The sequence below is a fragment of the Giraffa tippelskirchi genome, chromosome 8 (genome assembly GCF_054371585.1).
Source record: "Giraffa tippelskirchi isolate mGirTip1 chromosome 8, T2T-mGirTip1v1.2.pri, whole genome shotgun sequence".
Lineage (NCBI taxonomy): Eukaryota > Metazoa > Chordata > Mammalia > Artiodactyla > Giraffidae > Giraffa > Giraffa tippelskirchi.
The window spans coordinates 64,202,171-64,225,710 of record NC_137282.1 but is presented as its reverse complement, the minus strand read 5'-3'; positions in this window follow the sequence as shown (position 1 = coordinate 64,225,710).

Below are 23,540 nucleotides of genomic sequence, written 5' to 3'. Positions count from 1 at the left end.
TCTGCCTTTCCTCCCTCCAAGGAAAACCGCCAGCTTTACCGCCTTCAAGCTGAAAGTCACGTTGTGCTGGGAAGTGCTACCTGGGAAGTCAGTTTGCAGGGGCGATGAACGCTGGGTGCACGTGTATGCCTAGGGCTCCCACACTGCCCAGAACATCAAGGTTCCCTCCACACAGCTCTTCCATCACGTTAGCCTTGCAGGAGAGAGCTCGCGAGACTACGCCTTTCTTGACTCGGGAAGCGAGGACCTGCTCGCAGCACTATGGGTCGGGCCTCTCAAGAGCCCCTCGTTTCCTTCGCGCGGGAGGCATGAAAACGCTCTCTCTGGGGCTGCCTTTCCTCCCTCCAAGGAAGAGAGCCTACCCGGCCGCCTTCTGGCTAAAAGTCACATCAGGCTTGGAAGTGCTATTTGGGAAGACTGTTTTCAGGGGCAATTGCCGCTGGGTGCACGTGTATGCCTAGTGCTCCCACACTGCCGAGAACATCAAGGTTCCCTCCACTCTGCTCTTCCGTCAGGTTAGCTCTGCAGGAGAAAGCTCGCGAGACTAGGCCTTTCCTGGCTCGGGAAGTGAGGACCTGTTTGCAGGCCTCTTGAAGTGGCGTCTGCAGAGCGCAACACTTGCTGTGCGAGGGAGGCCTAAAAACCCAATCTCTGGAGCTGCCTTTTCTCCGTCCAAGGAAGACCGCCTGCTCGGCCGCCTTCAAGACGACAGTCACATTGTGCTGGGAAGTGCTACCTGGGAAGTCAGTTTGCAGGGGCGATGGCCGCAGGGTGCACGTGTATGCCTAGGGCTCCCACACTGCCCAGAACATCAAGGTTCCCTCCACACATCTCTTCTCTCATGTTAGCTGTGCAGGAAAGAACTCACGAAACTAGGCCTTTCTTGTCTCGGGAAGTGAGGACCTGTTTGCAGGCCTCTTGAACTGGCGTCTGCAGAGCGCAACACTTGCTGTGCGAGGGAGGCCTAAAAACACAGTCTCTGGGGCTGCCTTTCCTCCCTCCAAGGAAGACAGCCTGCTCGGCCCCCTTCAAGCTGAAAGTCACATTGTGCTGGGAAGTGCTACCTGGGAAGTCAGTTTGCAGGGGCGATGGCCGCAGGGTGCACGTGTATGCCTAGGGCTCCCACACTGCCCAGAACATCAAGGTTCCCTCCACACATCTCTTCTCTCATGTTAGCTGTGCAGGAAAGAACTCACGAAACTAGGCCTTTCTTGTCTCGGGAAGTGAGGACCTGTTTGCAGGCCTCTTGTACTGGCGTCTGCAGAGCCCCACACATGCTGTGTGAGAGAGGCCTAAAAACCCAGTCTTTGGGGGTGCCTTTCCTCCCTCCAAGGAAGACGGCCTGCTCGGCCGCCTTCAAGCTGACAGTCACATGGTGCTGGGAAGTGCTACCTGGGAAGTCAGTTTTCAGGGGCCAGTGCCGCTGGCTGCACGTTTACACCTAGGCTTCCCACACTGCCCAGGAACATCAAGGTTCTCTCCACACGGCTCTTCCCTCACGTTAGCTCTGCAGGAAAGAACTCACGAAACTAGGCCTTTCTTGGCTCGGGAAGTGAGGACCTGTTGGCAGTCCTCTTGTACTGGCATCTGCAGAGCCCAACACTTGCTGTGCGAGGGAGGCCTAAAAACACTGTCTGTGGGTCTGCCTTTCCTCCCTCCAAGGAAAACCACATGCTTTACCGCCTTCAAGCTGACAGTCACATTGTGCTGGGAAGTGCTACCTGGGAAGTCAGTTTGCAGGGGCGATGACCTCTGGGTGCACGTGTATGCCTAGGGCTCCCACACTGCCCAGAACATCAAGGTTCCCTCCACACAGCTCTGCCGTCACGTTAGCCTTGCAGGAGAGAGATCGCGAAACTAGGCTTTTCTTGCCTCGGGAAATTAGGACCTGTTTGCAGGCCTCTTGAACTGGCGTCCGCAGAGCCCCACACTTGCTGTGGGAGGGAGGCCTAAAAACCCAATCTCTGAGGCTGCCTTTTCTCCGTCCAAGGAAGACCGCCTGCTTGGCCGCCTTCCAGCTGACAGTCACCTTGGGTTGGGAAGTGCTAGTTGCGAAGTCAGTTTTCAGGGGCCAGTGCCGCTGGCTGCACGTTTACAGCTAGGCCTCCCACACTGCCCGGGAACTTCAAGGCTCCCTCCACACAGCCATTCCGTCTCGTTTGCTCAGCAGGAGAGAGCTCGCGAAAGTAGGCCTTTCCTGGCTCGGGAAGTGAGGACCTGTTTGCAGGCCTCTTGTATGGGCGTCTGCAGAGCCCCACACTTGCTGTGCGAGCGAGGCCTATAAATCCAATCTCTGGGGCTGCCTTTCCTCCCTCCAAGGAAGACCGCCTGCTTGGCCGCCTTCAAGCTGACAGTCACCTTGGGCTGGGAAGTGCTAGTTGCGAAGTCAGTTTTCAGGGGCCATGGCCGCTGGCTCTACGTTTACAGCTAGGCCTCCCACACTGCCTGGGAACATCAAGGCTCCCTCCACACAGCTCCTCCGTCACGTTTGCTCTGCAAGAGAGAGCTCGCGAGACTAGGCCTTTCTTGTCTCGGGAAGCGAGGAGCTGCTCGCAGCACTATGGGTCAGGCCTCTCAAGAGCCCCACGTTGCCTGCGCGCGGGAGGCAGGAAAATGCTCTCTCTGGGGCTGCTTTTCCTCCCTCCAAGGAAGAGAGCCTACCCGGCCACCTTCTGGCTGAAAGTCACATCGGGCTTGGAAGTACTATTTGGGAAGACTGTTGTCAGGGGCAATGGCCGCTGGGTGCACGTGTATGCCTAGGGATCCCACACTGCCCAGAACATCAAGGTTCCCTCCACACAGCTCTTCCCTCACGTTAGCTCTGCAGGAGAGAGCTCGCGAGACTAGGCCTTTCCTGGCTCAGGGAGTGAGGACCTGTTTGCGGGCCTCTTCTACTGGCGTCTGCAGAGCCCCACACTTGCTGAGCGAGGGATGCATAAAAACACAGTCTCTGGGGCTGCCTTTCCTTCCTCCAAAGAAGACAGCCTGCTCGGCCGCCTTCAAGCTGACAGTCACATTGTGCTGGGAAGTGCTACCTGGGAAGTCAGTTTTCAGGGGCCATGGCCGCTGGATGCACGTGTATGCCTAGGGCTGCCACACTACCCAGAACATCAAGGTTCCCTCCACACAGCTCTTCCCTCACGTTAGCTCTGCAGTAAAGAACTCACGAAACTAGGCCTTTCTTGGCTCGGAAAGTGAGGACCTGTTGGCCGTCCTCTTGTACTGGCATCTGCAGAGCCCAACACTTGCTGTGCGAGGGAGGCATAAAAACACCGTCTGTGGGTCTGCCTTTCCTCCCTCCAAGGAAAACCGCCAGCTTTACCGCCTTCAAGCTGAAAGTCACGTTGTGCTGGGAAGTGCTACCTGGGAAGTCAGTTTGCAGGGGCGATGAACGCTGGGTGCACGTGTATGCCTAGGGCTCCCACACTGCCCAGAACATCAAGGTTCCCTCCACACAGCTCTTCCATCACGTTAGCCTTGCAGGAGAGAGCTCGCGAGACTACGCCTTTCTTGACTCGGGAAGCGAGGACCTGCTCGCAGCACTATGGGTCGGGCCTCTCAAGAGCCCCTCGTTTCCTTCGCGCGGGAGGCATGAAAACGCTCTCTCTGGGGCTGCCTTTCCTCCCTCCAAGGAAGAGAGCCTACCCGGCCGCCTTCTGGCTAAAAGTCACATCAGGCTTGGAAGTGCTATTTGGGAAGACTGTTTTCAGGGGCAATGGCCGCTGGGTGCACGTGTATGCCTAGTGCTCCCACACTGCCGAGAACATCAAGGTTCCCTCCACTCTGCTCTTCCGTCAGGTTAGCTCTGCAGGAGAAAGCTCGCGAGACTAGGCCTTTCCTGGCTCGGGAAGTGAGGACCTGTTTGCAGGCCTCTTGAACTGGCGTCTGCAGAGCGCAACACTTGCTGTGCGAGGGAGGCCTAAAAACCCAATCTCTGGAGCTGCCTTTTCTCCGTCCAAGGAAGACCGCCTGCTCGGCCGCCTTCAAGCTGACAGTCACATTGTGCTGGGAAGTGCTACCTGGGAAGTCAGTTTGCAGGGGCGATGGCCGCAGGGTGCACGTGTATGCCTAGGGCTCCCACACTGCCCAGAACATCAAGGTTCCCTCCACACATCTCTTCTCTCATGTTAGCTGTGCAGGAAAGAACTCACGAAACTAGGCCTTTCTTGTCTCGGGAAGTGAGGACCTGTTTGCAGGCCTCTTGAACTGGCGTCTGCAGAGCGCAACACTTGCTGTGCGAGGGAGGCCTAAAAACACAGTCTCTGGGGCTGCCTTTCCTCCCTCCAAGGAAGACAGCCTGCTCGGCCCCCTTCAAGCTGAAAGTCACATTGTGCTGGGAAGTGCTACCTGGGAAGTCAGTTTGCAGGGGCGATGGCCGCAGGGTGCACGTGTATGCCTAGGGCTCCCACACTGCCCAGAACATCAAGGTTCCCTCCACACATCTCTTCTCTCATGTTAGCTGTGCAGGAAAGAACTCACGAAACTAGGCCTTTCTTGTCTCGGGAAGTGAGAACCTGTTTGCAGGCCTCTTGTACTGGCGTCTGCAGAGCCCCACACATGCTGTGTGAGAGAGGCCTAAAAACCCAGTCTTTGGGGGTGCCTTTCCTCCCTCCAAGGAAGACGGCCTGCTCGGCCGCCTTCAAGCTGACAGTCACATGGTGCTGGGAAGTGCTACCTGGGAAGTCAGTTTTCAGGGGCCAGTGCCGCTGGCTGCACGTTTACACCTAGGCTTCCCACACTGCCCAGGAACATCAAGGTTCTCTCCACACGGCTCTTCCCTCACGTTAGCTCTGCAGGAAAGAACTCACGAAACTAGGCCTTTCTTGGCTCGGGAAGTGAGGACCTGTTGGCAGTCCTCTTGTACTGGCATCTGCAGAGCCCAACACTTGCTGTGCGAGGGAGGCCTAAAAACACTGTCTGTGGGTCTGCCTTTCCTCCCTCCAAGGAAAACCACATGCTTTACCGCCTTCAAGCTGACAGTCACATTGTGCTGGGAAGTGCTACCTGGGAAGTCAGTTTGCAGGGGCGATGACCTCTGGGTGCACGTGTATGCCTAGGGCTCCCACACTGCCCAGAACATCAAGGTTCCCTCCACACAGCTCTGCCGTCACGTTAGCCTTGCAGGAGAGAGATCGCGAAACTAGGCTTTTCTTGCCTCGGGAAATTAGGACCTGTTTGCAGGCCTCTTGAACTGGCGTCCGCAGAGCCCCACACTTGCTGTGGGAGGGAGGCCTAAAAACCCAATCTCTGAGGCTGCCTTTTCTCCGTCCAAGGAAGACCGCCTGCTTGGCCGCCTTCCAGCTGACAGTCACCTTGGGTTGGGAAGTGCTAGTTGCGAAGTCAGTTTTCAGGGGCCAGTGCCGCTGGCTGCACGTTTACAGCTAGGCCTCCCACACTGCCCGGGAACTTCAAGGCTCCCTCCACACAGCCATTCCGTCTCGTTTGCTCAGCAGGAGAGAGCTCGCGAAAGTAGGCCTTTCCTGGCTCGGGAAGTGAGGACCTGTTTGCAGGCCTCTTGTATGGGCGTCTGCAGAGCCCCACACTTGCTGTGCGAGCGAGGCCTATAAATCCAATCTCTGGGGCTGCCTTTCCTCCCTCCAAGGAAGACCGCCTGCTTGGCCGCCTTCAAGCTGACAGTCACCTTGGGCTGGGAAGTGCTAGTTGCGAAGTCAGTTTTCAGGGGCCATGGCCGCTGGCTCTACGTTTACAGCTAGGCCTCCCACACTGCCTGGGAACATCAAGGCTCCCTCCACACAGCTCCTCCGTCACGTTTGCTCTGCAAGAGAGAGCTCGCGAGACTAGGCCTTTCTTGTCTCGGGAAGCGAGGAGCTGCTCGCAGCACTATGGGTCAGGCCTCTCAAGAGCCCCACGTTGCCTGCGCGCGGGAGGCAGGAAAATGCTCTCTCTGGGGCTGCTTTTCCTCCCTCCAAGGAAGAGAGCCTACCCGGCCACCTTCTGGCTGAAAGTCACATCGGGCTTGGAAGTACTATTTGGGAAGACTGTTGTCAGGGGCAATGGCCGCTGGGTGCACGTGTATGCCTAGGGATCCCACACTGCCCAGAACATCAAGGTTCCCTCCACACAGCTCTTCCCTCACGTTAGCTCTGCAGGAGAGAGCTCGCGAGACTAGGCCTTTCCTGGCTCAGGGAGTGAGGACCTGTTTGCGGGCCTCTTCTACTGGCGTCTGCAGAGCCCCACACTTGCTGAGCGAGGGATGCATAAAAACACAGTCTCTGGGGCTGCCTTTCCTTCCTCCAAAGAAGACAGCCTGCTCGGCCGCCTTCAAGCTGACAGTCACATTGTGCTGGGAAGTGCTACCTGGGAAGTCAGTTTTCAGGGGCCATGGCCGCTGGATGCACGTGTATGCCTAGGGCTGCCACACTACCCAGAACATCAAGGTTCCCTCCACACAGCTCTTCCCTCACGTTAGCTCTGCAGTAAAGAACTCACGAAACTAGGCCTTTCTTGGCTCGGAAAGTGAGGACCTGTTGGCCGTCCTCTTGTACTGGCATCTGCAGAGCCCAACACTTGCTGTGCGAGGGAGGCATAAAAACACCGTCTGTGGGTCTGCCTTTCCTCCCTCCAAGGAAAACCGCCAGCTTTACCGCCTTCAAGCTGAAAGTCACGTTGTGCTGGGAAGTGCTACCTGGGAAGTCAGTTTGCAGGGGCGATGAACGCTGGGTGCACGTGTATGCCTAGGGCTCCCACACTGCCCAGAACATCAAGGTTCCCTCCACACAGCTCTTCCATCACGTTAGCCTTGCAGGAGAGAGCTCGCGAGACTACGCCTTTCTTGACTCGGGAAGCGAGGACCTGCTCGCAGCACTATGGGTCGGGCCTCTCAAGAGCCCCTCGTTTCCTTCGCGCGGGAGGCATGAAAACGCTCTCTCTGGGGCTGCCTTTCCTCCCTCCAAGGAAGAGAGCCTACCCGGCCGCCTTCTGGCTAAAAGTCACATCAGGCTTGGAAGTGCTATTTGGGAAGACTGTTTTCAGGGGCAATGGCCGCTGGGTGCACGTGTATGCCTAGTGCTCCCACACTGCCGAGAACATCAAGGTTCCCTCCACTCTGCTCTTCCGTCAGGTTAGCTCTGCAGGAGAAAGCTCGCGAGACTAGGCCTTTCCTGGCTCGGGAAGTGAGGACCTGTTTGCAGGCCTCTTGAACTGGCGTCTGCAGAGCGCAACACTTGCTGTGCGAGGGAGGCCTAAAAACCCAATCTCTGGAGCTGCCTTTTCTCCGTCCAAGGAAGACCGCCTGCTCGGCCGCCTTCAAGCTGACAGTCACATTGTGCTGGGAAGTGCTACCTGGGAAGTCAGTTTGCAGGGGCGATGGCCGCAGGGTGCACGTGTATGCCTAGGGCTCCCACACTGCCCAGAACATCAAGGTTCCCTCCACACATCTCTTCTCTCATGTTAGCTGTGCAGGAAAGAACTCACGAAACTAGGCCTTTCTTGTCTCGGGAAGTGAGGACCTGTTTGCAGGCCTCTTGAACTGGCGTCTGCAGAGCGCAACACTTGCTGTGCGAGGGAGGCCTAAAAACACAGTCTCTGGGGCTGCCTTTCCTCCCTCCAAGGAAGACAGCCTGCTCGGCCCCCTTCAAGCTGAAAGTCACATTGTGCTGGGAAGTGCTACCTGGGAAGTCAGTTTGCAGGGGCGATGGCCGCAGGGTGCACGTGTATGCCTAGGGCTCCCACACTGCCCAGAACATCAAGGTTCCCTCCACACATCTCTTCTCTCATGTTAGCTGTGCAGGAAAGAACTCACGAAACTAGGCCTTTCTTGTCTCGGGAAGTGAGAACCTGTTTGCAGGCCTCTTGTACTGGCGTCTGCAGAGCCCCACACATGCTGTGTGAGAGAGGCCTAAAAACCCAGTCTTTGGGGGTGCCTTTCCTCCCTCCAAGGAAGACGGCCTGCTCGGCCGCCTTCAAGCTGACAGTCACATGGTGCTGGGAAGTGCTACCTGGGAAGTCAGTTTTCAGGGGCCAGTGCCGCTGGCTGCACGTTTACACCTAGGCTTCCCACACTGCCCAGGAACATCAAGGTTCTCTCCACACGGCTCTTCCCTCACGTTAGCTCTGCAGGAAAGAACTCACGAAACTAGGCCTTTCTTGGCTCGGGAAGTGAGGACCTGTTGGCAGTCCTCTTGTACTGGCATCTGCAGAGCCCAACACTTGCTGTGCGAGGGAGGCCTAAAAACACTGTCTGTGGGTCTGCCTTTCCTCCCTCCAAGGAAAACCACATGCTTTACCGCCTTCAAGCTGACAGTCACATTGTGCTGGGAAGTGCTACCTGGGAAGTCAGTTTGCAGGGGCGATGACCTCTGGGTGCACGTGTATGCCTAGGGCTCCCACACTGCCCAGAACATCAAGGTTCCCTCCACACAGCTCTGCCGTCACGTTAGCCTTGCAGGAGAGAGATCGCGAAACTAGGCTTTTCTTGCCTCGGGAAATTAGGACCTGTTTGCAGGCCTCTTGAACTGGCGTCCGCAGAGCCCCACACTTGCTGTGGGAGGGAGGCCTAAAAACCCAATCTCTGAGGCTGCCTTTTCTCCGTCCAAGGAAGACCGCCTGCTTGGCCGCCTTCCAGCTGACAGTCACCTTGGGTTGGGAAGTGCTAGTTGCGAAGTCAGTTTTCAGGGGCCAGTGCCGCTGGCTGCACGTTTACAGCTAGGCCTCCCACACTGCCCGGGAACTTCAAGGCTCCCTCCACACAGCCATTCCGTCTCGTTTGCTCAGCAGGAGAGAGCTCGCGAAAGTAGGCCTTTCCTGGCTCGGGAAGTGAGGACCTGTTTGCAGGCCTCTTGTATGGGCGTCTGCAGAGCCCCACACTTGCTGTGCGAGCGAGGCCTATAAATCCAATCTCTGGGGCTGCCTTTCCTCCCTCCAAGGAAGACCGCCTGCTTGGCCGCCTTCAAGCTGACAGTCACCTTGGGCTGGGAAGTGCTAGTTGCGAAGTCAGTTTTCAGGGGCCATGGCCGCTGGCTCTACGTTTACAGCTAGGCCTCCCACACTGCCTGGGAACATCAAGGCTCCCTCCACACAGCTCCTCCGTCACGTTTGCTCTGCAAGAGAGAGCTCGCGAGACTAGGCCTTTCTTGTCTCGGGAAGCGAGGAGCTGCTCGCAGCACTATGGGTCAGGCCTCTCAAGAGCCCCACGTTGCCTGCGCGCGGGAGGCAGGAAAATGCTCTCTCTGGGGCTGCTTTTCCTCCCTCCAAGGAAGAGAGCCTACCCGGCCACCTTCTGGCTGAAAGTCACATCGGGCTTGGAAGTACTATTTGGGAAGACTGTTGTCAGGGGCAATGGCCGCTGGGTGCACGTGTATGCCTAGGGATCCCACACTGCCCAGAACATCAAGGTTCCCTCCACACAGCTCTTCCCTCACGTTAGCTCTGCAGGAGAGAGCTCGCGAGACTAGGCCTTTCCTGGCTCAGGGAGTGAGGACCTGTTTGCGGGCCTCTTCTACTGGCGTCTGCAGAGCCCCACACTTGCTGAGCGAGGGATGCATAAAAACACAGTCTCTGGGGCTGCCTTTCCTTCCTCCAAAGAAGACAGCCTGCTCGGCCGCCTTCAAGCTGACAGTCACATTGTGCTGGGAAGTGCTACCTGGGAAGTCAGTTTTCAGGGGCCATGGCCGCTGGATGCACGTGTATGCCTAGGGCTGCCACACTACCCAGAACATCAAGGTTCCCTCCACACAGCTCTTCCCTCACGTTAGCTCTGCAGTAAAGAACTCACGAAACTAGGCCTTTCTTGGCTCGGAAAGTGAGGACCTGTTGGCCGTCCTCTTGTACTGGCATCTGCAGAGCCCAACACTTGCTGTGCGAGGGAGGCATAAAAACACCGTCTGTGGGTCTGCCTTTCCTCCCTCCAAGGAAAACCGCCAGCTTTACCGCCTTCAAGCTGAAAGTCACGTTGTGCTGGGAAGTGCTACCTGGGAAGTCAGTTTGCAGGGGCGATGAACGCTGGGTGCACGTGTATGCCTAGGGCTCCCACACTGCCCAGAACATCAAGGTTCCCTCCACACAGCTCTTCCATCACGTTAGCCTTGCAGGAGAGAGCTCGCGAGACTACGCCTTTCTTGACTCGGGAAGCGAGGACCTGCTCGCAGCACTATGGGTCGGGCCTCTCAAGAGCCCCTCGTTTCCTTCGCGCGGGAGGCATGAAAACGCTCTCTCTGGGGCTGCCTTTCCTCCCTCCAAGGAAGAGAGCCTACCCGGCCGCCTTCTGGCTAAAAGTCACATCAGGCTTGGAAGTGCTATTTGGGAAGACTGTTTTCAGGGGCAATGGCCGCTGGGTGCACGTGTATGCCTAGTGCTCCCACACTGCCGAGAACATCAAGGTTCCCTCCACTCTGCTCTTCCGTCAGGTTAGCTCTGCAGGAGAAAGCTCGCGAGACTAGGCCTTTCCTGGCTCGGGAAGTGAGGACCTGTTTGCAGGCCTCTTGAACTGGCGTCTGCAGAGCCGCACACTTGCTGTGCGAGGGAGGCCTAAAAACCCAATCTCTGGAGCTGCCTTTTCTCCGTCCAAGGAAGACCGCCTGCTCGGCCGCCTTCAAGCTGACAGTCACATTGTGCTGGGAAGTGCTACCTGGGAAGTCAGTTTGCAGGGGCGATGGCCGCAGGGTGCACGTGTATGCCTAGGGCTCCCACACTGCCCAGAACATCAAGGTTCCCTCCACACATCTCTTCTCTCATGTTAGCTGTGCAGGAAAGAACTCACGAAACTAGGCCTTTCCTGGCTCGGGAAGTGAGGACCTGTTTGCAGGCCTCTTGAACTGGCGTCTGCAGAGCGCAACACTTGCTGTGCGAGGGAGGCCTAAAAACACAGTCTCTGGGGCTGCCTTTCCTCCCTCCAAGGAAGACAGCCTGCTCGGCCCCCTTCAAGCTGAAAGTCACATTGTGCTGGGAAGTGCTACCTGGGAAGTCAGTTTGCAGGGGCGATGGCCGCAGGGTGCACGTGTATGCCTAGGGCTCCCACACTGCCCAGAACATCAAGGTTCCCTCCACACATCTCTTCTCTCATGTTAGCTGTGCAGGAAAGAACTCACGAAACTAGGCCTTTCTTGTCTCGGGAAGTGAGGACCTGTTTGCACGCCTCTTGAACTGGCGTCTGCAGAGCGCAACACTTGCTGTGCGAGGGAGGCCTAAAAACACAGTCTCTGGGGCTGCCTTTCCTCCCTCCAAGGAAGACGGCCTGCTCGGCCGCCTTCAAGCTGACAGTCACATTGTGCTGGGAAGTGCTACCTGGGAAGTCAGTTTGCAGGGGCGATGGCCGCAGGGTGCACGTGTATGCCTAGGGCTCCCACACTGCCCAGAACATCAAGGTTCCCTGCACACATCTCTTCTCTCATGTTAGCTGTGCAGGAAAGAACTCACGAAACTAGGCCTTTCTTGTCTCGGGAAGTGAGGACCTGTTTGCAGGCCTCTTGTACTGGCGTCTGCAGAGCCCCACACATGCTGTGTGAGAGAGGCCTAAAAACCCAGTCTTTGGGGGTGCCTTTCCTCCCTCCAAGGAAGACAGCCTGCTCGGCCGCCTTCAAGCTGACAGTCACATTGTGCTGGGAAGTGCTACCTGGGAAGTCAGTTTTCAGGGGCCATGGCCGCTGGATGCACGTGTATGCCTAGGGCTGCCACACTACCCAGAACATCAAGGTTCCCTCCACACAGCTCTTCCCTCACGTTAGCTCTGCAGTAAAGAACTCACGAAACTAGGCCTTTCTTGGCTCGGAAAGTGAGGACCTGTTGGCCGTCCTCTTGTACTGGCATCTGCAGAGCCCAACACTTGCTGTGCGAGGGAGGCATAAAAACACCGTCTGTGGGTCTGCCTTTCCTCCCTCCAAGGAAAACCGCCAGCTTTACCGCCTTCAAGCTGAAAGTCACGTTGTGCTGGGAAGTGCTACCTGGGAAGTCAGTTTGCAGGGGCGATGAACGCTGGGTGCACGTGTATGCCTAGGGCTCCCACACTGCCCAGAACATCAAGGTTCCCTCCACACAGCTCTTCCATCACGTTAGCCTTGCAGGAGAGAGCTCGCGAGACTACGCCTTTCTTGACTCGGGAAGCGAGGACCTGCTCGCAGCACTATGGGTCGGGCCTCTCAAGAGCCCCTCGTTTCCTTCGCGCGGGAGGCATGAAAACGCTCTCTCTGGGGCTGCCTTTCCTCCCTCCAAGGAAGAGAGCCTACCCGGCCGCCTTCTGGCTAAAAGTCACATCAGGCTTGGAAGTGCTATTTGGGAAGACTGTTTTCAGGGGCAATGGCCGCTGGGTGCACGTGTATGCCTAGTGCTCCCACACTGCCGAGAACATCAAGGTTCCCTCCACTCTGCTCTTCCGTCAGGTTAGCTCTGCAGGAGAAAGCTCGCGAGACTAGGCCTTTCCTGGCTCGGGAAGTGAGGACCTGTTTGCAGGCCTCTTGAACTGGCGTCTGCAGAGCGCAACACTTGCTGTGCGAGGGAGGCCTAAAAACCCAATCTCTGGAGCTGCCTTTTCTCCGTCCAAGGAAGACCGCCTGCTCGGCCGCCTTCAAGCTGACAGTCACATTGTGCTGGGAAGTGCTACCTGGGAAGTCAGTTTGCAGGGGCGATGGCCGCAGGGTGCACGTGTATGCCTAGGGCTCCCACACTGCCCAGAACATCAAGGTTCCCTCCACACATCTCTTCTCTCATGTTAGCTGTGCAGGAAAGAACTCACGAAACTAGGCCTTTCTTGTCTCGGGAAGTGAGGACCTGTTTGCAGGCCTCTTGAACTGGCGTCTGCAGAGCGCAACACTTGCTGTGCGAGGGAGGCCTAAAAACACAGTCTCTGGGGCTGCCTTTCCTCCCTCCAAGGAAGACAGCCTGCTCGGCCCCCTTCAAGCTGAAAGTCACATTGTGCTGGGAAGTGCTACCTGGGAAGTCAGTTTGCAGGGGCGATGGCCGCAGGGTGCACGTGTATGCCTAGGGCTCCCACACTGCCCAGAACATCAAGGTTCCCTCCACACATCTCTTCTCTCATGTTAGCTGTGCAGGAAAGAACTCACGAAACTAGGCCTTTCTTGTCTCGGGAAGTGAGGACCTGTTTGCAGGCCTCTTGTACTGGCGTCTGCAGAGCCCCACACATGCTTTGTGAGAGAGGCCTAAAAACCCAGTCTTTGGGGGTGCCTTTCCTCCCTCCAAGGAAGACAGCCTGCTCGGCCGCCTTCAAGCTGACAGTCACATGGTGCTGGGAAGTGCTACCTGGGAAGTCAGTTTTCAGGGGACAGTGCCGCTGGCTGCACGTTTACACCTAGGCTTCCCACACTGCCCAGGAACATCAAGGTTCTCTCCACACGGCTCTTCCCTCACGTTAGCTCTGCAGTAAAGAACTCACGAAACTAGGCCTTTCTTGGCTCGGGAAGTGAGGACCTGTTGGCAGTCCTCTTGTACTGGCATCTGCAGAGCCCAACACTTGCTGTGCGAGGGAGGCCTAAAAACACTCTCTGTGGGTCTGCCTTTCCTCCCTCCAAGGAAAACCACATGCTTTACCGCCTTCAAGCTGACAGTCACATTGTGCTGGGAAGTGCTACCTGGGAAGTCAGTTTGCAGGGGCGATGACCTCTGGGTGCACGTGTATGCCTAGGGCTCCACACTGCCCAGAACATCAAGGTTCCCTCCACACAGCTCTGCCGTCACGTTAGCCTTGCAGGAGAGAGATCGCGAAACTAGGCTTTTCTTGCCTCGGGAAATTAGGACCTGTTTGCAGGCCTCTTGAACTGGCGTCCGCAGAGCCCCACACTTGCTGTGGGAGGGAGGCCTAAAAACCCAATCTCTGAGGCTGCCTTTTCTCCGTCCAAGGAAGACCGCCTGCTTGGCCGCCTTCCAGCTGACAGTCACCTTGGGTTGGGAAGTGCTAGTTGCGAAGTCAGTTTTCAGGGGCCAGTGCCGCTGGCTGCACGTTTACAGCTAGGCCTCCCACACTGCCCGGGAACTTCAAGGCTCCCTCCACACAGCCATTCCGTCTCGTTTGCTCAGCAGGAGAGAGCTCGCGAAAGTAGGCCTTTCCTGGCTCGGGAAGTGAGGACCTGTTTGCAGGCCTCTTGTATGGGCGTCTGCAGAGCCCCACACTTGCTGTGCGAGCGAGGCCTATAAATCCAATCTCTGGGGCTGCCTTTCCTCCCTCCAAGGAAGACCGCCTGCTTGGCCGCCTTCAAGCTGACAGTCACCTTGGGCTGGGAAGTGCTAGTTGCGAAGTCAGTTTTCAGGGGCCATGGCCGCTGGCTCTACGTTTACAGCTAGGCCTCCCACACTGCCTGGGAACATCAAGGCTCCCTCCACACAGCTCCTCCGTCACGTTTGCTCTGCAAGAGAGAGCTCGCGAGACTAGGCCTTTCTTGTCTCGGGAAGGGAGGAGCTGCTCGCAGCACTATGGGTCAGGCCTCTCAAGAGCCCCACGTTGCCTGCGCGCGGGAGGCAGGAAAATGCTCTCTCTGGGGCTGCTTTTCCTCCCTCCAAGGAAGAGAGCCTACCCGGCCACCTTCTGGCTGAAAGTCACATCGGGCTTGGAAGTACTATTTGGGAAGACTGTTGTCAGGGGCAATGGCCGCTGGGTGCACGTGTATGCCTAGGGATCCCACACTGCCCAGAACATCAAGGTTCCCTCCACACAGCTCTTCCCTCACGTTAGCTCTGCAGGAGAGAGCTCGCGAGACTAGGCCTTTCCTGGCTCAGGGAGTGAGGACCTGTTTGCGGGCCTCTTCTACTGGCGTCTGCAGAGCCCCACACTTGCTGAGCGAGGGATGCATAAAAACACAGTCTCTGGGGCTGCCTTTCCTTCCTCCAAAGAAGACAGCCTGCTCGGCCGCCTTCAAGCTGACAGTCACATTGTGCTGGGAAGTGCTACCTGGGAAGTCAGTTTTCAGGGGCCATGGCCGCTGGATGCACGTGTATGCCTAGGGCTGCCACACTACCCAGAACATCAAGGTTCCCTCCACACAGCTCTTCCCTCACGTTAGCTCTGCAGTAAAGAACTCACGAAACTAGGCCTTTCTTGGCTCGGAAAGTGAGGACCTGTTGGCCGTCCTCTTGTACTGGCATCTGCAGAGCCCAACACTTGCTGTGCGAGGGAGGCATAAAAACACCGTCTGTGGGTCTGCCTTTCCTCCCTCCAAGGAAAACCGCCAGCTTTACCGCCTTCAAGCTGAAAGTCACGTTGTGCTGGGAAGTGCTACCTGGGAAGTCAGTTTGCAGGGGCGATGAACGCTGGGTGCACGTGTATGCCTAGGGCTCCCACACTGCCCAGAACATCAAGGTTCCCTCCACACAGCTCTTCCATCACGTTAGCCTTGCAGGAGAGAGCTCGCGAGACTACGCCTTTCTTGACTCGGGAAGCGAGGACCTGCTCGCAGCACTATGGGTCGGGCCTCTCAAGAGCCCCTCGTTTCCTTCGCGCGGGAGGCATGAAAACGCTCTCTCTGGGGCTGCCTTTCCTCCCTCCAAGGAAGAGAGCCTACCCGGCCGCCTTCTGGCTAAAAGTCACATCAGGCTTGGAAGTGCTATTTGGGAAGACTGTTTTCAGGGGCAATGGCCGCTGGGTGCACGTGTATGCCTAGTGCTCCCACACTGCCGAGAACATCAAGGTTCCCTCCACTCTGCTCTTCCGTCAGGTTAGCTCTGCAGGAGAAAGCTCGCGAGACTAGGCCTTTCCTGGCTCGGGAAGTGAGGACCTGTTTGCAGGCCTCTTGAACTGGCGTCTGCAGAGCCGCACACTTGCTGTGCGAGGGAGGCCTAAAAACCCAATCTCTGGAGCTGCCTTTTCTCCGTCCAAGGAAGACCGCCTGCTCGGCCGCCTTCAAGCTGACAGTCACATTGTGCTGGGAAGTGCTACCTGGGAAGTCAGTTTGCAGGGGCGATGGCCGCAGGGTGCACGTGTATGCCTAGGGCTCCCACACTGCCCAGAACATCAAGGTTCCCTCCACACATCTCTTCTCTCATGTTAGCTGTGCAGGAAAGAACTCACGAAACTAGGCCTTTCTTGTCTCGGGAAGTGAGGACCTGTTTGCAGGCCTCTTGAACTGGCGTCTGCAGAGCGCAACACTTGCTGTGCGAGGGAGGCCTAAAAACACAGTCTCTGGGGCTGCCTTTCCTCCCTCCAAGGAAGACAGCCTGCTCGGCCCCCTTCAAGCTGAAAGTCACATTGTGCTGGGAAGTGCTACCTGGGAAGTCAGTTTGCAGGGGCGATGGCCGCAGGGTGCACGTGTATGCCTAGGGCTCCCACACTGCCCAGAACATCAAGGTTCCCTCCACACATCTCTTCTCTCATGTTAGCTGTGCAGGAAAGAACTCACGAAACTAGGCCTTTCTTGTCTCGGGAAGTGAGGACCTGTTTGCAGGCCTCTTGAACTGGCGTCTGCAGAGCGCAACACTTGCTGTGCGAGGGAGGCCTAAAAACACAGTCTCTGGGGCTGCCTTTCCTCCCTCCAAGGAAGACGGCCTGCTCGGCCGCCTTCAAGCTGACAGTCACATTGTGCTGGGAAGTGCTACCTGGGAAGTCAGTTTGCAGGGGCGATGGCTGCAGGGTGCACGTGTATGCCTAGGGCTCCCACACTGCCCAGAACATCAAGGTTCCCTGCACACATCTCTTCTCTCATGTTAGCTGTGCAGGAAAGAACTCACGAAACTAGGCCTTTCTTGTCTCGGGAAGTGAGGACCTGTTTGCAGGCCTCTTGTACTGGCGTCTGCAGAGCCCCACACATGCTGTGTGAGAGAGGCCTAAAAACCCATTCTTTGGGGGTGCCTTTCCTCCCTCCAAGGAAGACAGCCTGCTCGGCCGCCTTCAAGCTGACAGTCACATTGTGCTGGGAAGTGCTACCTGGGAAGTCAGTTTTCAGGGGCCAGTGCCGCTGGCTGCACGTTTACACCTAGGCTTCCCACACTGCCCAGGAACATCAAGGTTCTCTCCACACGGCTCTTCCCTCACGTTAGCTCTGCAGGAAAGAACTCACGAAACTAGGCCTTTCTTGGCTCGGGAAGTGACGACCTGTTGGCAGTCCTCTTGTACTGGCCTCTGCAGAGCCCAACACTTGCTGTGCGAGGGAGGCCTAAAAACACTGTCTGTGGGTCTGCCTTTCCTCCCTCCAAGGAAAACCACATGCTTTACCGCCTTCAAGCTGACAGTCACATTGTGCTGGGAAGTGCTACCTGGGAAGTCAGTTTGCAGGGGCGATGACCTCTGGGTGCACGTGTATGCCTAGGGCTCCCACACTGCCCAGAACATCAAGGTTCCCTCCACACAGCTCTGCCGTCACGTTAGCCTTGCAGGAGAGAGATCGCGAAACTAGGCTTTTCTTGCCTCGGGAAATTAGGACCTGTTTGCAGGCCTCTTGAACTGGCGTCCGCAGAGCCCCACACTTGCTGTGGGAGGGAGGCCTAAAAACCCAATCTCTGAGGCTGCCTTTTCTCCGTCCAAGGAAGACCGCCTGCTTGGCCGCCTTCCAGCTGACAGTCACCTTGGGTTGGGAAGTGCTAGTTGCGAAGTCAGTTTTCAGGGGCCAGTGCCGCTGGCTGCACGTTTACAGCTAGGCCTCCCACACTGCCCGGGAACTTCAAGGCTCCCTCCACACAGCCATTCCGTCTCGTTTGCTCAGCAGGAGAGAGCTCGCGAAAGTAGGCCTTTCCTGGCTCGGGAAGTGAGGACCTGTTTGCAGGCCTCTTGTATGGGCGTCTGCAGAGCCCCACACTTGCTGTGCGAGCGAGGCCTATAAATCCAATCTCTGGGGCTGCCTTTCCTCCCTCCAAGGAAGACCGCCTGCTTGGCCGCCTTCAAGCTGACAGTCACCTTGGGCTGGGAAGTGCTAGTTGCGAAGTCAGTTTTCAGGGGCCATGGCCGCTGGCTCTACGTTTACAGCTAGGCCTCCCACACTGCCTGGGAACATCAAGGCTCCCTCCACACAGCTCCTCCGTCACGTTTGCTCTGCAAGAGAGAGCTCGCGAGACTAGGCCTTTCTTGTCTCGGGAAGCGAGGAGCTGCTCGCAGCACTATGGGTCAGGCCTCTCAAGAGCCCCACGTTGCCTGCGCGCGGGAGGCAGGAAAATGCTCTCTCTGGGGCTGCTTTTCCTCCCTCCAAGGAAGAGAGCCTACCCGGCCACCTTCTGGCTGAAAGTCACATCGGGCTTGGAAGTACTATTTGGGAAGACTGTTGTCAGGGGCAATGGCCGCTGGGTGCACGTGTATGCCTAGGGATCCCACACTGCCCAGAACATCAAGGTTCCCTCCACACAGCTCTTCCCTCACGTTAGCTCTGCAGGAGAGAGCTCGCGAGACTAGGCCTTTCCTGGCTCAGGGAGTGAGGACCTGTTTGCGGGCCTCTTCTACTGGCGTCTGCAGAGCCCCACACTTGCTGAGCGAGGGATGCATAAAAACACAGTCTCTGGGGCTGCCTTTCCTTCCTCCAAAGAAGACAGCCTGCTCGGCCGCCTTCAAGCTGACAGTCACATTGTGCTGGGAAGTGCTACCTGGGAAGTCAGTTTTCAGGGGCCATGGCCGCTGGATGCACGTGTATGCCTAGGGCTGCCACACTACCCAGAACATCAAGGTTCCCTCCACACAGCTCTTCCCTCACGTTAGCTCTGCAGTAAAGAACTCACGAAACTAGGCCTTTCTTGGCTCGGAAAGTGAGGACCTGTTGGCCGTCCTCTTGTACTGGCATCTGCAGAGCCCAACACTTGCTGTGCGAGGGAGGCATAAAAACACCGTCTGTGGGTCTGCCTTTCCTCCCTCCAAGGAAAACCGCCAGCTTTACCGCCTTCAAGCTGAAAGTCACGTTGTGCTGGGAAGTGCTACCTGGGAAGTCAGTTTGCAGGGGCGATGAACGCTGGGTGCACGTGTATGCCTAGGGCTCCCACACTGCCCAGAACATCAAGGTTCCCTCCACACAGCTCTTCCATCACGTTAGCCTTGCAGGAGAGAGCTCGCGAGACTACGCCTTTCTTGACTCGGGAAGCGAGGACCTGCTCGCAGCACTATGGGTCGGGCCTCTCAAGAGCCCCTCGTTTCCTTCGCGCGGGAGGCATGAAAACGCTCTCTCTGGGGCTGCCTTTCCTCCCTCCAAGGAAGAGAGCCTACCCGGCCGCCTTCTGGCTAAAAGTCACATCAGGCTTGGAAGTGCTATTTGGGAAGACTGTTTTCAGGGGCAATGGCCGCTGGGTGCACGTGTATGCCTAGTGCTCCCACACTGCCGAGAACATCAAGGTTCCCTCCACTCTGCTCTTCCGTCAGGTTAGCTCTGCAGGAGAAAGCTCGCGAGACTAGGCCTTTCCTGGCTCGGGAAGTGAGGACCTGTTTGCAGGCCTCTTGAACTGGCGTCTGCAGAGCCGCACACTTGCTGTGCGAGGGAGGCCTAAAAACCCAATCTCTGGAGCTGCCTTTTCTCCGTCCAAGGAAGACCGCCTGCTCGGCCGCCTTCAAGCTGACAGTCACATTGTGCTGGGAAGTGCTACCTGGGAAGTCAGTTTGCAGGGGCGATGGCCGCAGGGTGCACGTGTATGCCTAGGGCTCCCACACTGCCCAGAACATCAAGGTTCCCTCCACACATCTCTTCTCTCATGTTAGCTGTGCAGGAAAGAACTCACGAAACTAGGCCTTTCTTGTCTCGGGAAGTGAGGACCTGTTTGCAGGCCTCTTGAACTGGCGTCTGCAGAGCGCAACACTTGCTGTGCGAGGGAGGCCTAAAAACACAGTCTCTGGGGCTGCCTTTCCTCCCTCCAAGGAAGACAGCCTGCTCGGCCCCCTTCAAGCTGAAAGTCACATTGTGCTGGGAAGTGCTACCTGGGAAGTCAGTTTGCAGGGGCGATGGCCGCAGGGTGCACGTGTATGCCTAGGGCTCCCACACTGCCCAGAACATCAAGGTTCCCTCCACACATCTCTTCTCTCATGTTAGCTGTGCAGGAAAGAACTCACGAAACTAGGCCTTTCTTGTCTCGGGAAGTGAGGACCTGTTTGCAGGCCTCTTGAACTGGCGTCTGCAGAGCGCAACACTTGCTGTGCGAGGGAGGCCTAAAAACACAGTCTCTGGGGCTGCCTTTCCTCCCTCCAAGGAAGACGGCCTGCTCGGCCGCCTTCAAGCTGACAGTCACATTGTGCTGGGAAGTGCTACCTGGGAAGTCAGTTTGCAGGGGCGATGGCCGCAGGGTGCACGTGTATGCCTAGGGCTCCCACACTGCCCAGAACATCAAGGTTCCCTGCACACATCTCTTCTCTCATGTTAGCTGTGCAGGAAAGAACTCACGAAACTAGGCCTTTCTTGTCTCGGGAAGTGAGGACCTGTTTGCAGGCCTCTTGTACTGGCGTCTGCAGAGCCCCACACATGCTGTGTGAGAGAGGCCTAAAAACCCAGTCTTTGGGGGTGCCTTTCCTCCCTCCAAGGAAGACAGCCTGCTCGGCCGCCTTCAAGCTGACAGTCACATTGTGCTGGGAAGTGCTACCTGGGAAGTCAGTTTTCAGGGGCCAGTGCCGGTGGCTGCACGTTTACACCTAGGCTTCCCACACTGCCCAGGAACATCAAGGTTCTCTCCACACAGCTCTTCCCTCACGTTAGCTCTGCAGGAAAGAACTCACGAAACTAGGCCTTTCTTGGCTCGGGAAGTGAGGACCTGTTGGCAGTCCTCTTGTACTGGCATCTGCAGAGCCCAACACTTGCTGTGCGAGGGAGGCCTAAAAACACTGTCTGTGGGTCTGCCTTTCCTCCCTCCAAGGAAAACCACATGCTTTACCGCCTTCAAGCTGACAGTCACATTGTGCTGGGAAGTGCTACCTGGGAAGTCAGTTTGCAGGGGCGATGACCTCTGGGTGCACGTGTATGCCTAGGGCTCCCACACTGCCCAGAACATCAAGGTTCCCTCCACACAGCTCTGCCGTCACGTTAGCCTTGCAGGAGAGAGATCGCGAAACTAGGCTTTTCTTGCCTCGGGAAATTAGGACCTGTTTGCAGGCCTCTTGAACTGGCGTCCGCAGAGCCCCACACTTGCTGTGGGAGGGAGGCCTAAAAACCCAATCTCTGAGGCTGCCTTTTCTCCGTCCAAGGAAGACCGCCTGCTTGGCCGCCTTCCAGCTGACAGTCACCTTGGGTTGGGAAGTGCTAGTTGCGAAGTCAGTTTTCAGGGGCCAGTGCCGCTGGCTGCACGTTTACAGCTAGGCCTCCCACACTGCCCGGGAACTTCAAGGCTCCCTCCACACAGCCATTCCGTCTCGTTTGCTCAGCAGGAGAGAGCTCGCGAAAGTAGGCCTTTCCTGGCTCGGGAAGTGAGGACCTGTTTGCAGGCCTCTTGTATGGGCGTCTGCAGAGCCCCACACTTGCTGTGCGAGCGAGGCCTATAAATCCAATCTCTGGGGCTGCCTTTCCTCCCTCCAAGGAAGACCGCCTGCTTGGCCGCCTTCAAGCTGACAGTCACCTTGGGCTGGGAAGTGCTAGTTGCGAAGTCAGTTTTCAGGGGCCATGGCCGCTGGCTCTACGTTTACAGCTAGGCCTCCCACACTGCCTGGGAACATCAAGGCTCCCTCCACACAGCTCCTCCGTCACGTTTGCTCTGCAAGAGAGAGCTCGCGAGACTAGGCCTTTCTTGTCTCGGGAAGCGAGGAGCTGCTCGCAGCACTATGGGTCAGGCCTCTCAAGAGCCCCACGTTGCCTGCGCGCGGGAGGCAGGAAAATGCTCTCTCTGGGGCTGCTTTTCCTCCCTCCAAGGAAGAGAGCCTACCCGGCCACCTTCTGGCTGAAAGTCACATCGGGCTTGGAAGTACTATTTGGGAAGACTGTTGTCAGGGGCAATGGCCGCTGGGTGCACGTGTATGCCTAGGGATCCCACACTGCCCAGAACATCAAGGTTCCCTCCACACAGCTCTTCCCTCACGTTAGCTCTGCAGGAGAGAGCTCGCGAGACTAGGCCTTTCCTGGCTCAGGGAGTGAGGACCTGTTTGCGGGCCTCTTGTACTGGCGTCTGCAGAGCCCCACACTTGCTGAGCGAGGGATGCATAAAAACACAGTCTCTGGGGCTGCCTTTCCTTCCTCCAAAGAAGACAGCCTGCTCGGCCGCCTTCAAGCTGACAGTCACATTGTGCTGGGAAGTGCTACCTGGGAAGTCAGTTTTCAGGGGCCATGGCCGCTGGATGCACGTGTATGCCTAGGGCTGCCACACTACCCAGAACATCAAGGTTCCCTCCACACAGCTCTTCCCTCACGTTAGCTCTGCAGTAAAGAACTCACGAAACTAGGCCTTTCTTGGCTCGGAAAGTGAGGACCTGTTGGCCGTCCTCTTGTACTGGCATCTGCAGAGCCCAACACTTGCTGTGCGAGGGAGGCATAAAAACACCGTCTGTGGGTCTGCCTTTCCTCCCTCCAAGGAAAACCGCCAGCTTTACCGCCTTCAAGCTGAAAGTCACGTTGTGCTGGGAAGTGCTACCTGGGAAGTCAGTTTGCAGGGGCGATGAACGCTGGGTGCACGTGTATGCCTAGGGCTCCCACACTGCCCAGAACATCAAGGTTCCCTCCACACAGCTCTTCCATCACGTTAGCCTTGCAGGAGAGAGCTCGCGAGACTACGCCTTTCTTGACTCGGGAAGCGAGGACCTGCTCGCAGCACTATGGGTCGGGCCTCTCAAGAGCCCCTCGTTTCCTTCGCGCGGGAGGCATGAAAACGCTCTCTCTGGGGCTGCCTTTCCTCCCTCCAAGGAAGAGAGCCTACCCGGCCGCCTTCTGGCTAAAAGTCACATCAGGCTTGGAAGTGCTATTTGGGAAGACTGTTTTCAGGGGCAATGGCCGCTGGGTGCACGTGTATGCCTAGTGCTCCCACACTGCCGAGAACATCAAGGTTCCCTCCACTCTGCTCTTCCGTCAGGTTAGCTCTGCAGGAGAAAGCTCGCGAGACTAGGCCTTTCCTGGCTCGGGAAGTGAGGACCTGTTTGCAGGCCTCTTGAACTGGAGTCTGCAGAGCCGCACACTTGCTGTGCGAGGGAGGCCTAAAAACCCAATCTCTGGAGCTGCCTTTTCTCCGTCCAAGGAAGACCGCCTGCTCGGCCGCCTTCAAGCTGACAGTCACATTGTGCTGGGAAGTGCTACCTGGGAAGTCAGTTTGCAGGGGCGATGGCCGCAGGGTGCACGTGTATGCCTAGGGCTCCCACACTGCCCAGAATATCAAGGTTCCCTCCACACATCTCTTCTCTCATGTTAGCTGTGCAGGAAAGAACTCACGAAACTAGGCCTTTCTTGTCTCGGGAAGTGAGGACCTGTTTGCAGGCCTCTTGAACTGGCGTCTGCAGAGCGCAACACTTGCTGTGCGAGGGAGGCCTAAAAACACAGTCTCTGGGGCTGCCTTTCCTCCCTCCAAGGAAGACAGCCTGCTCGGCCCCCTTCAAGCTGAAAGTCACATTGTGCTGGGAAGTGCTACCTGGGAAGTCAGTTTGCAGGGGCGATGGCCGCAGGGTGCACGTGTATGCCTAGGGCTCCCACACTGCCCAGAACATCAAGGTTCCCTCCACACATCTCTTCTCTCATGTTAGCTGTGCAGGAAAGAACTCACGAAACTAGGCCTTTCTTGTCTCG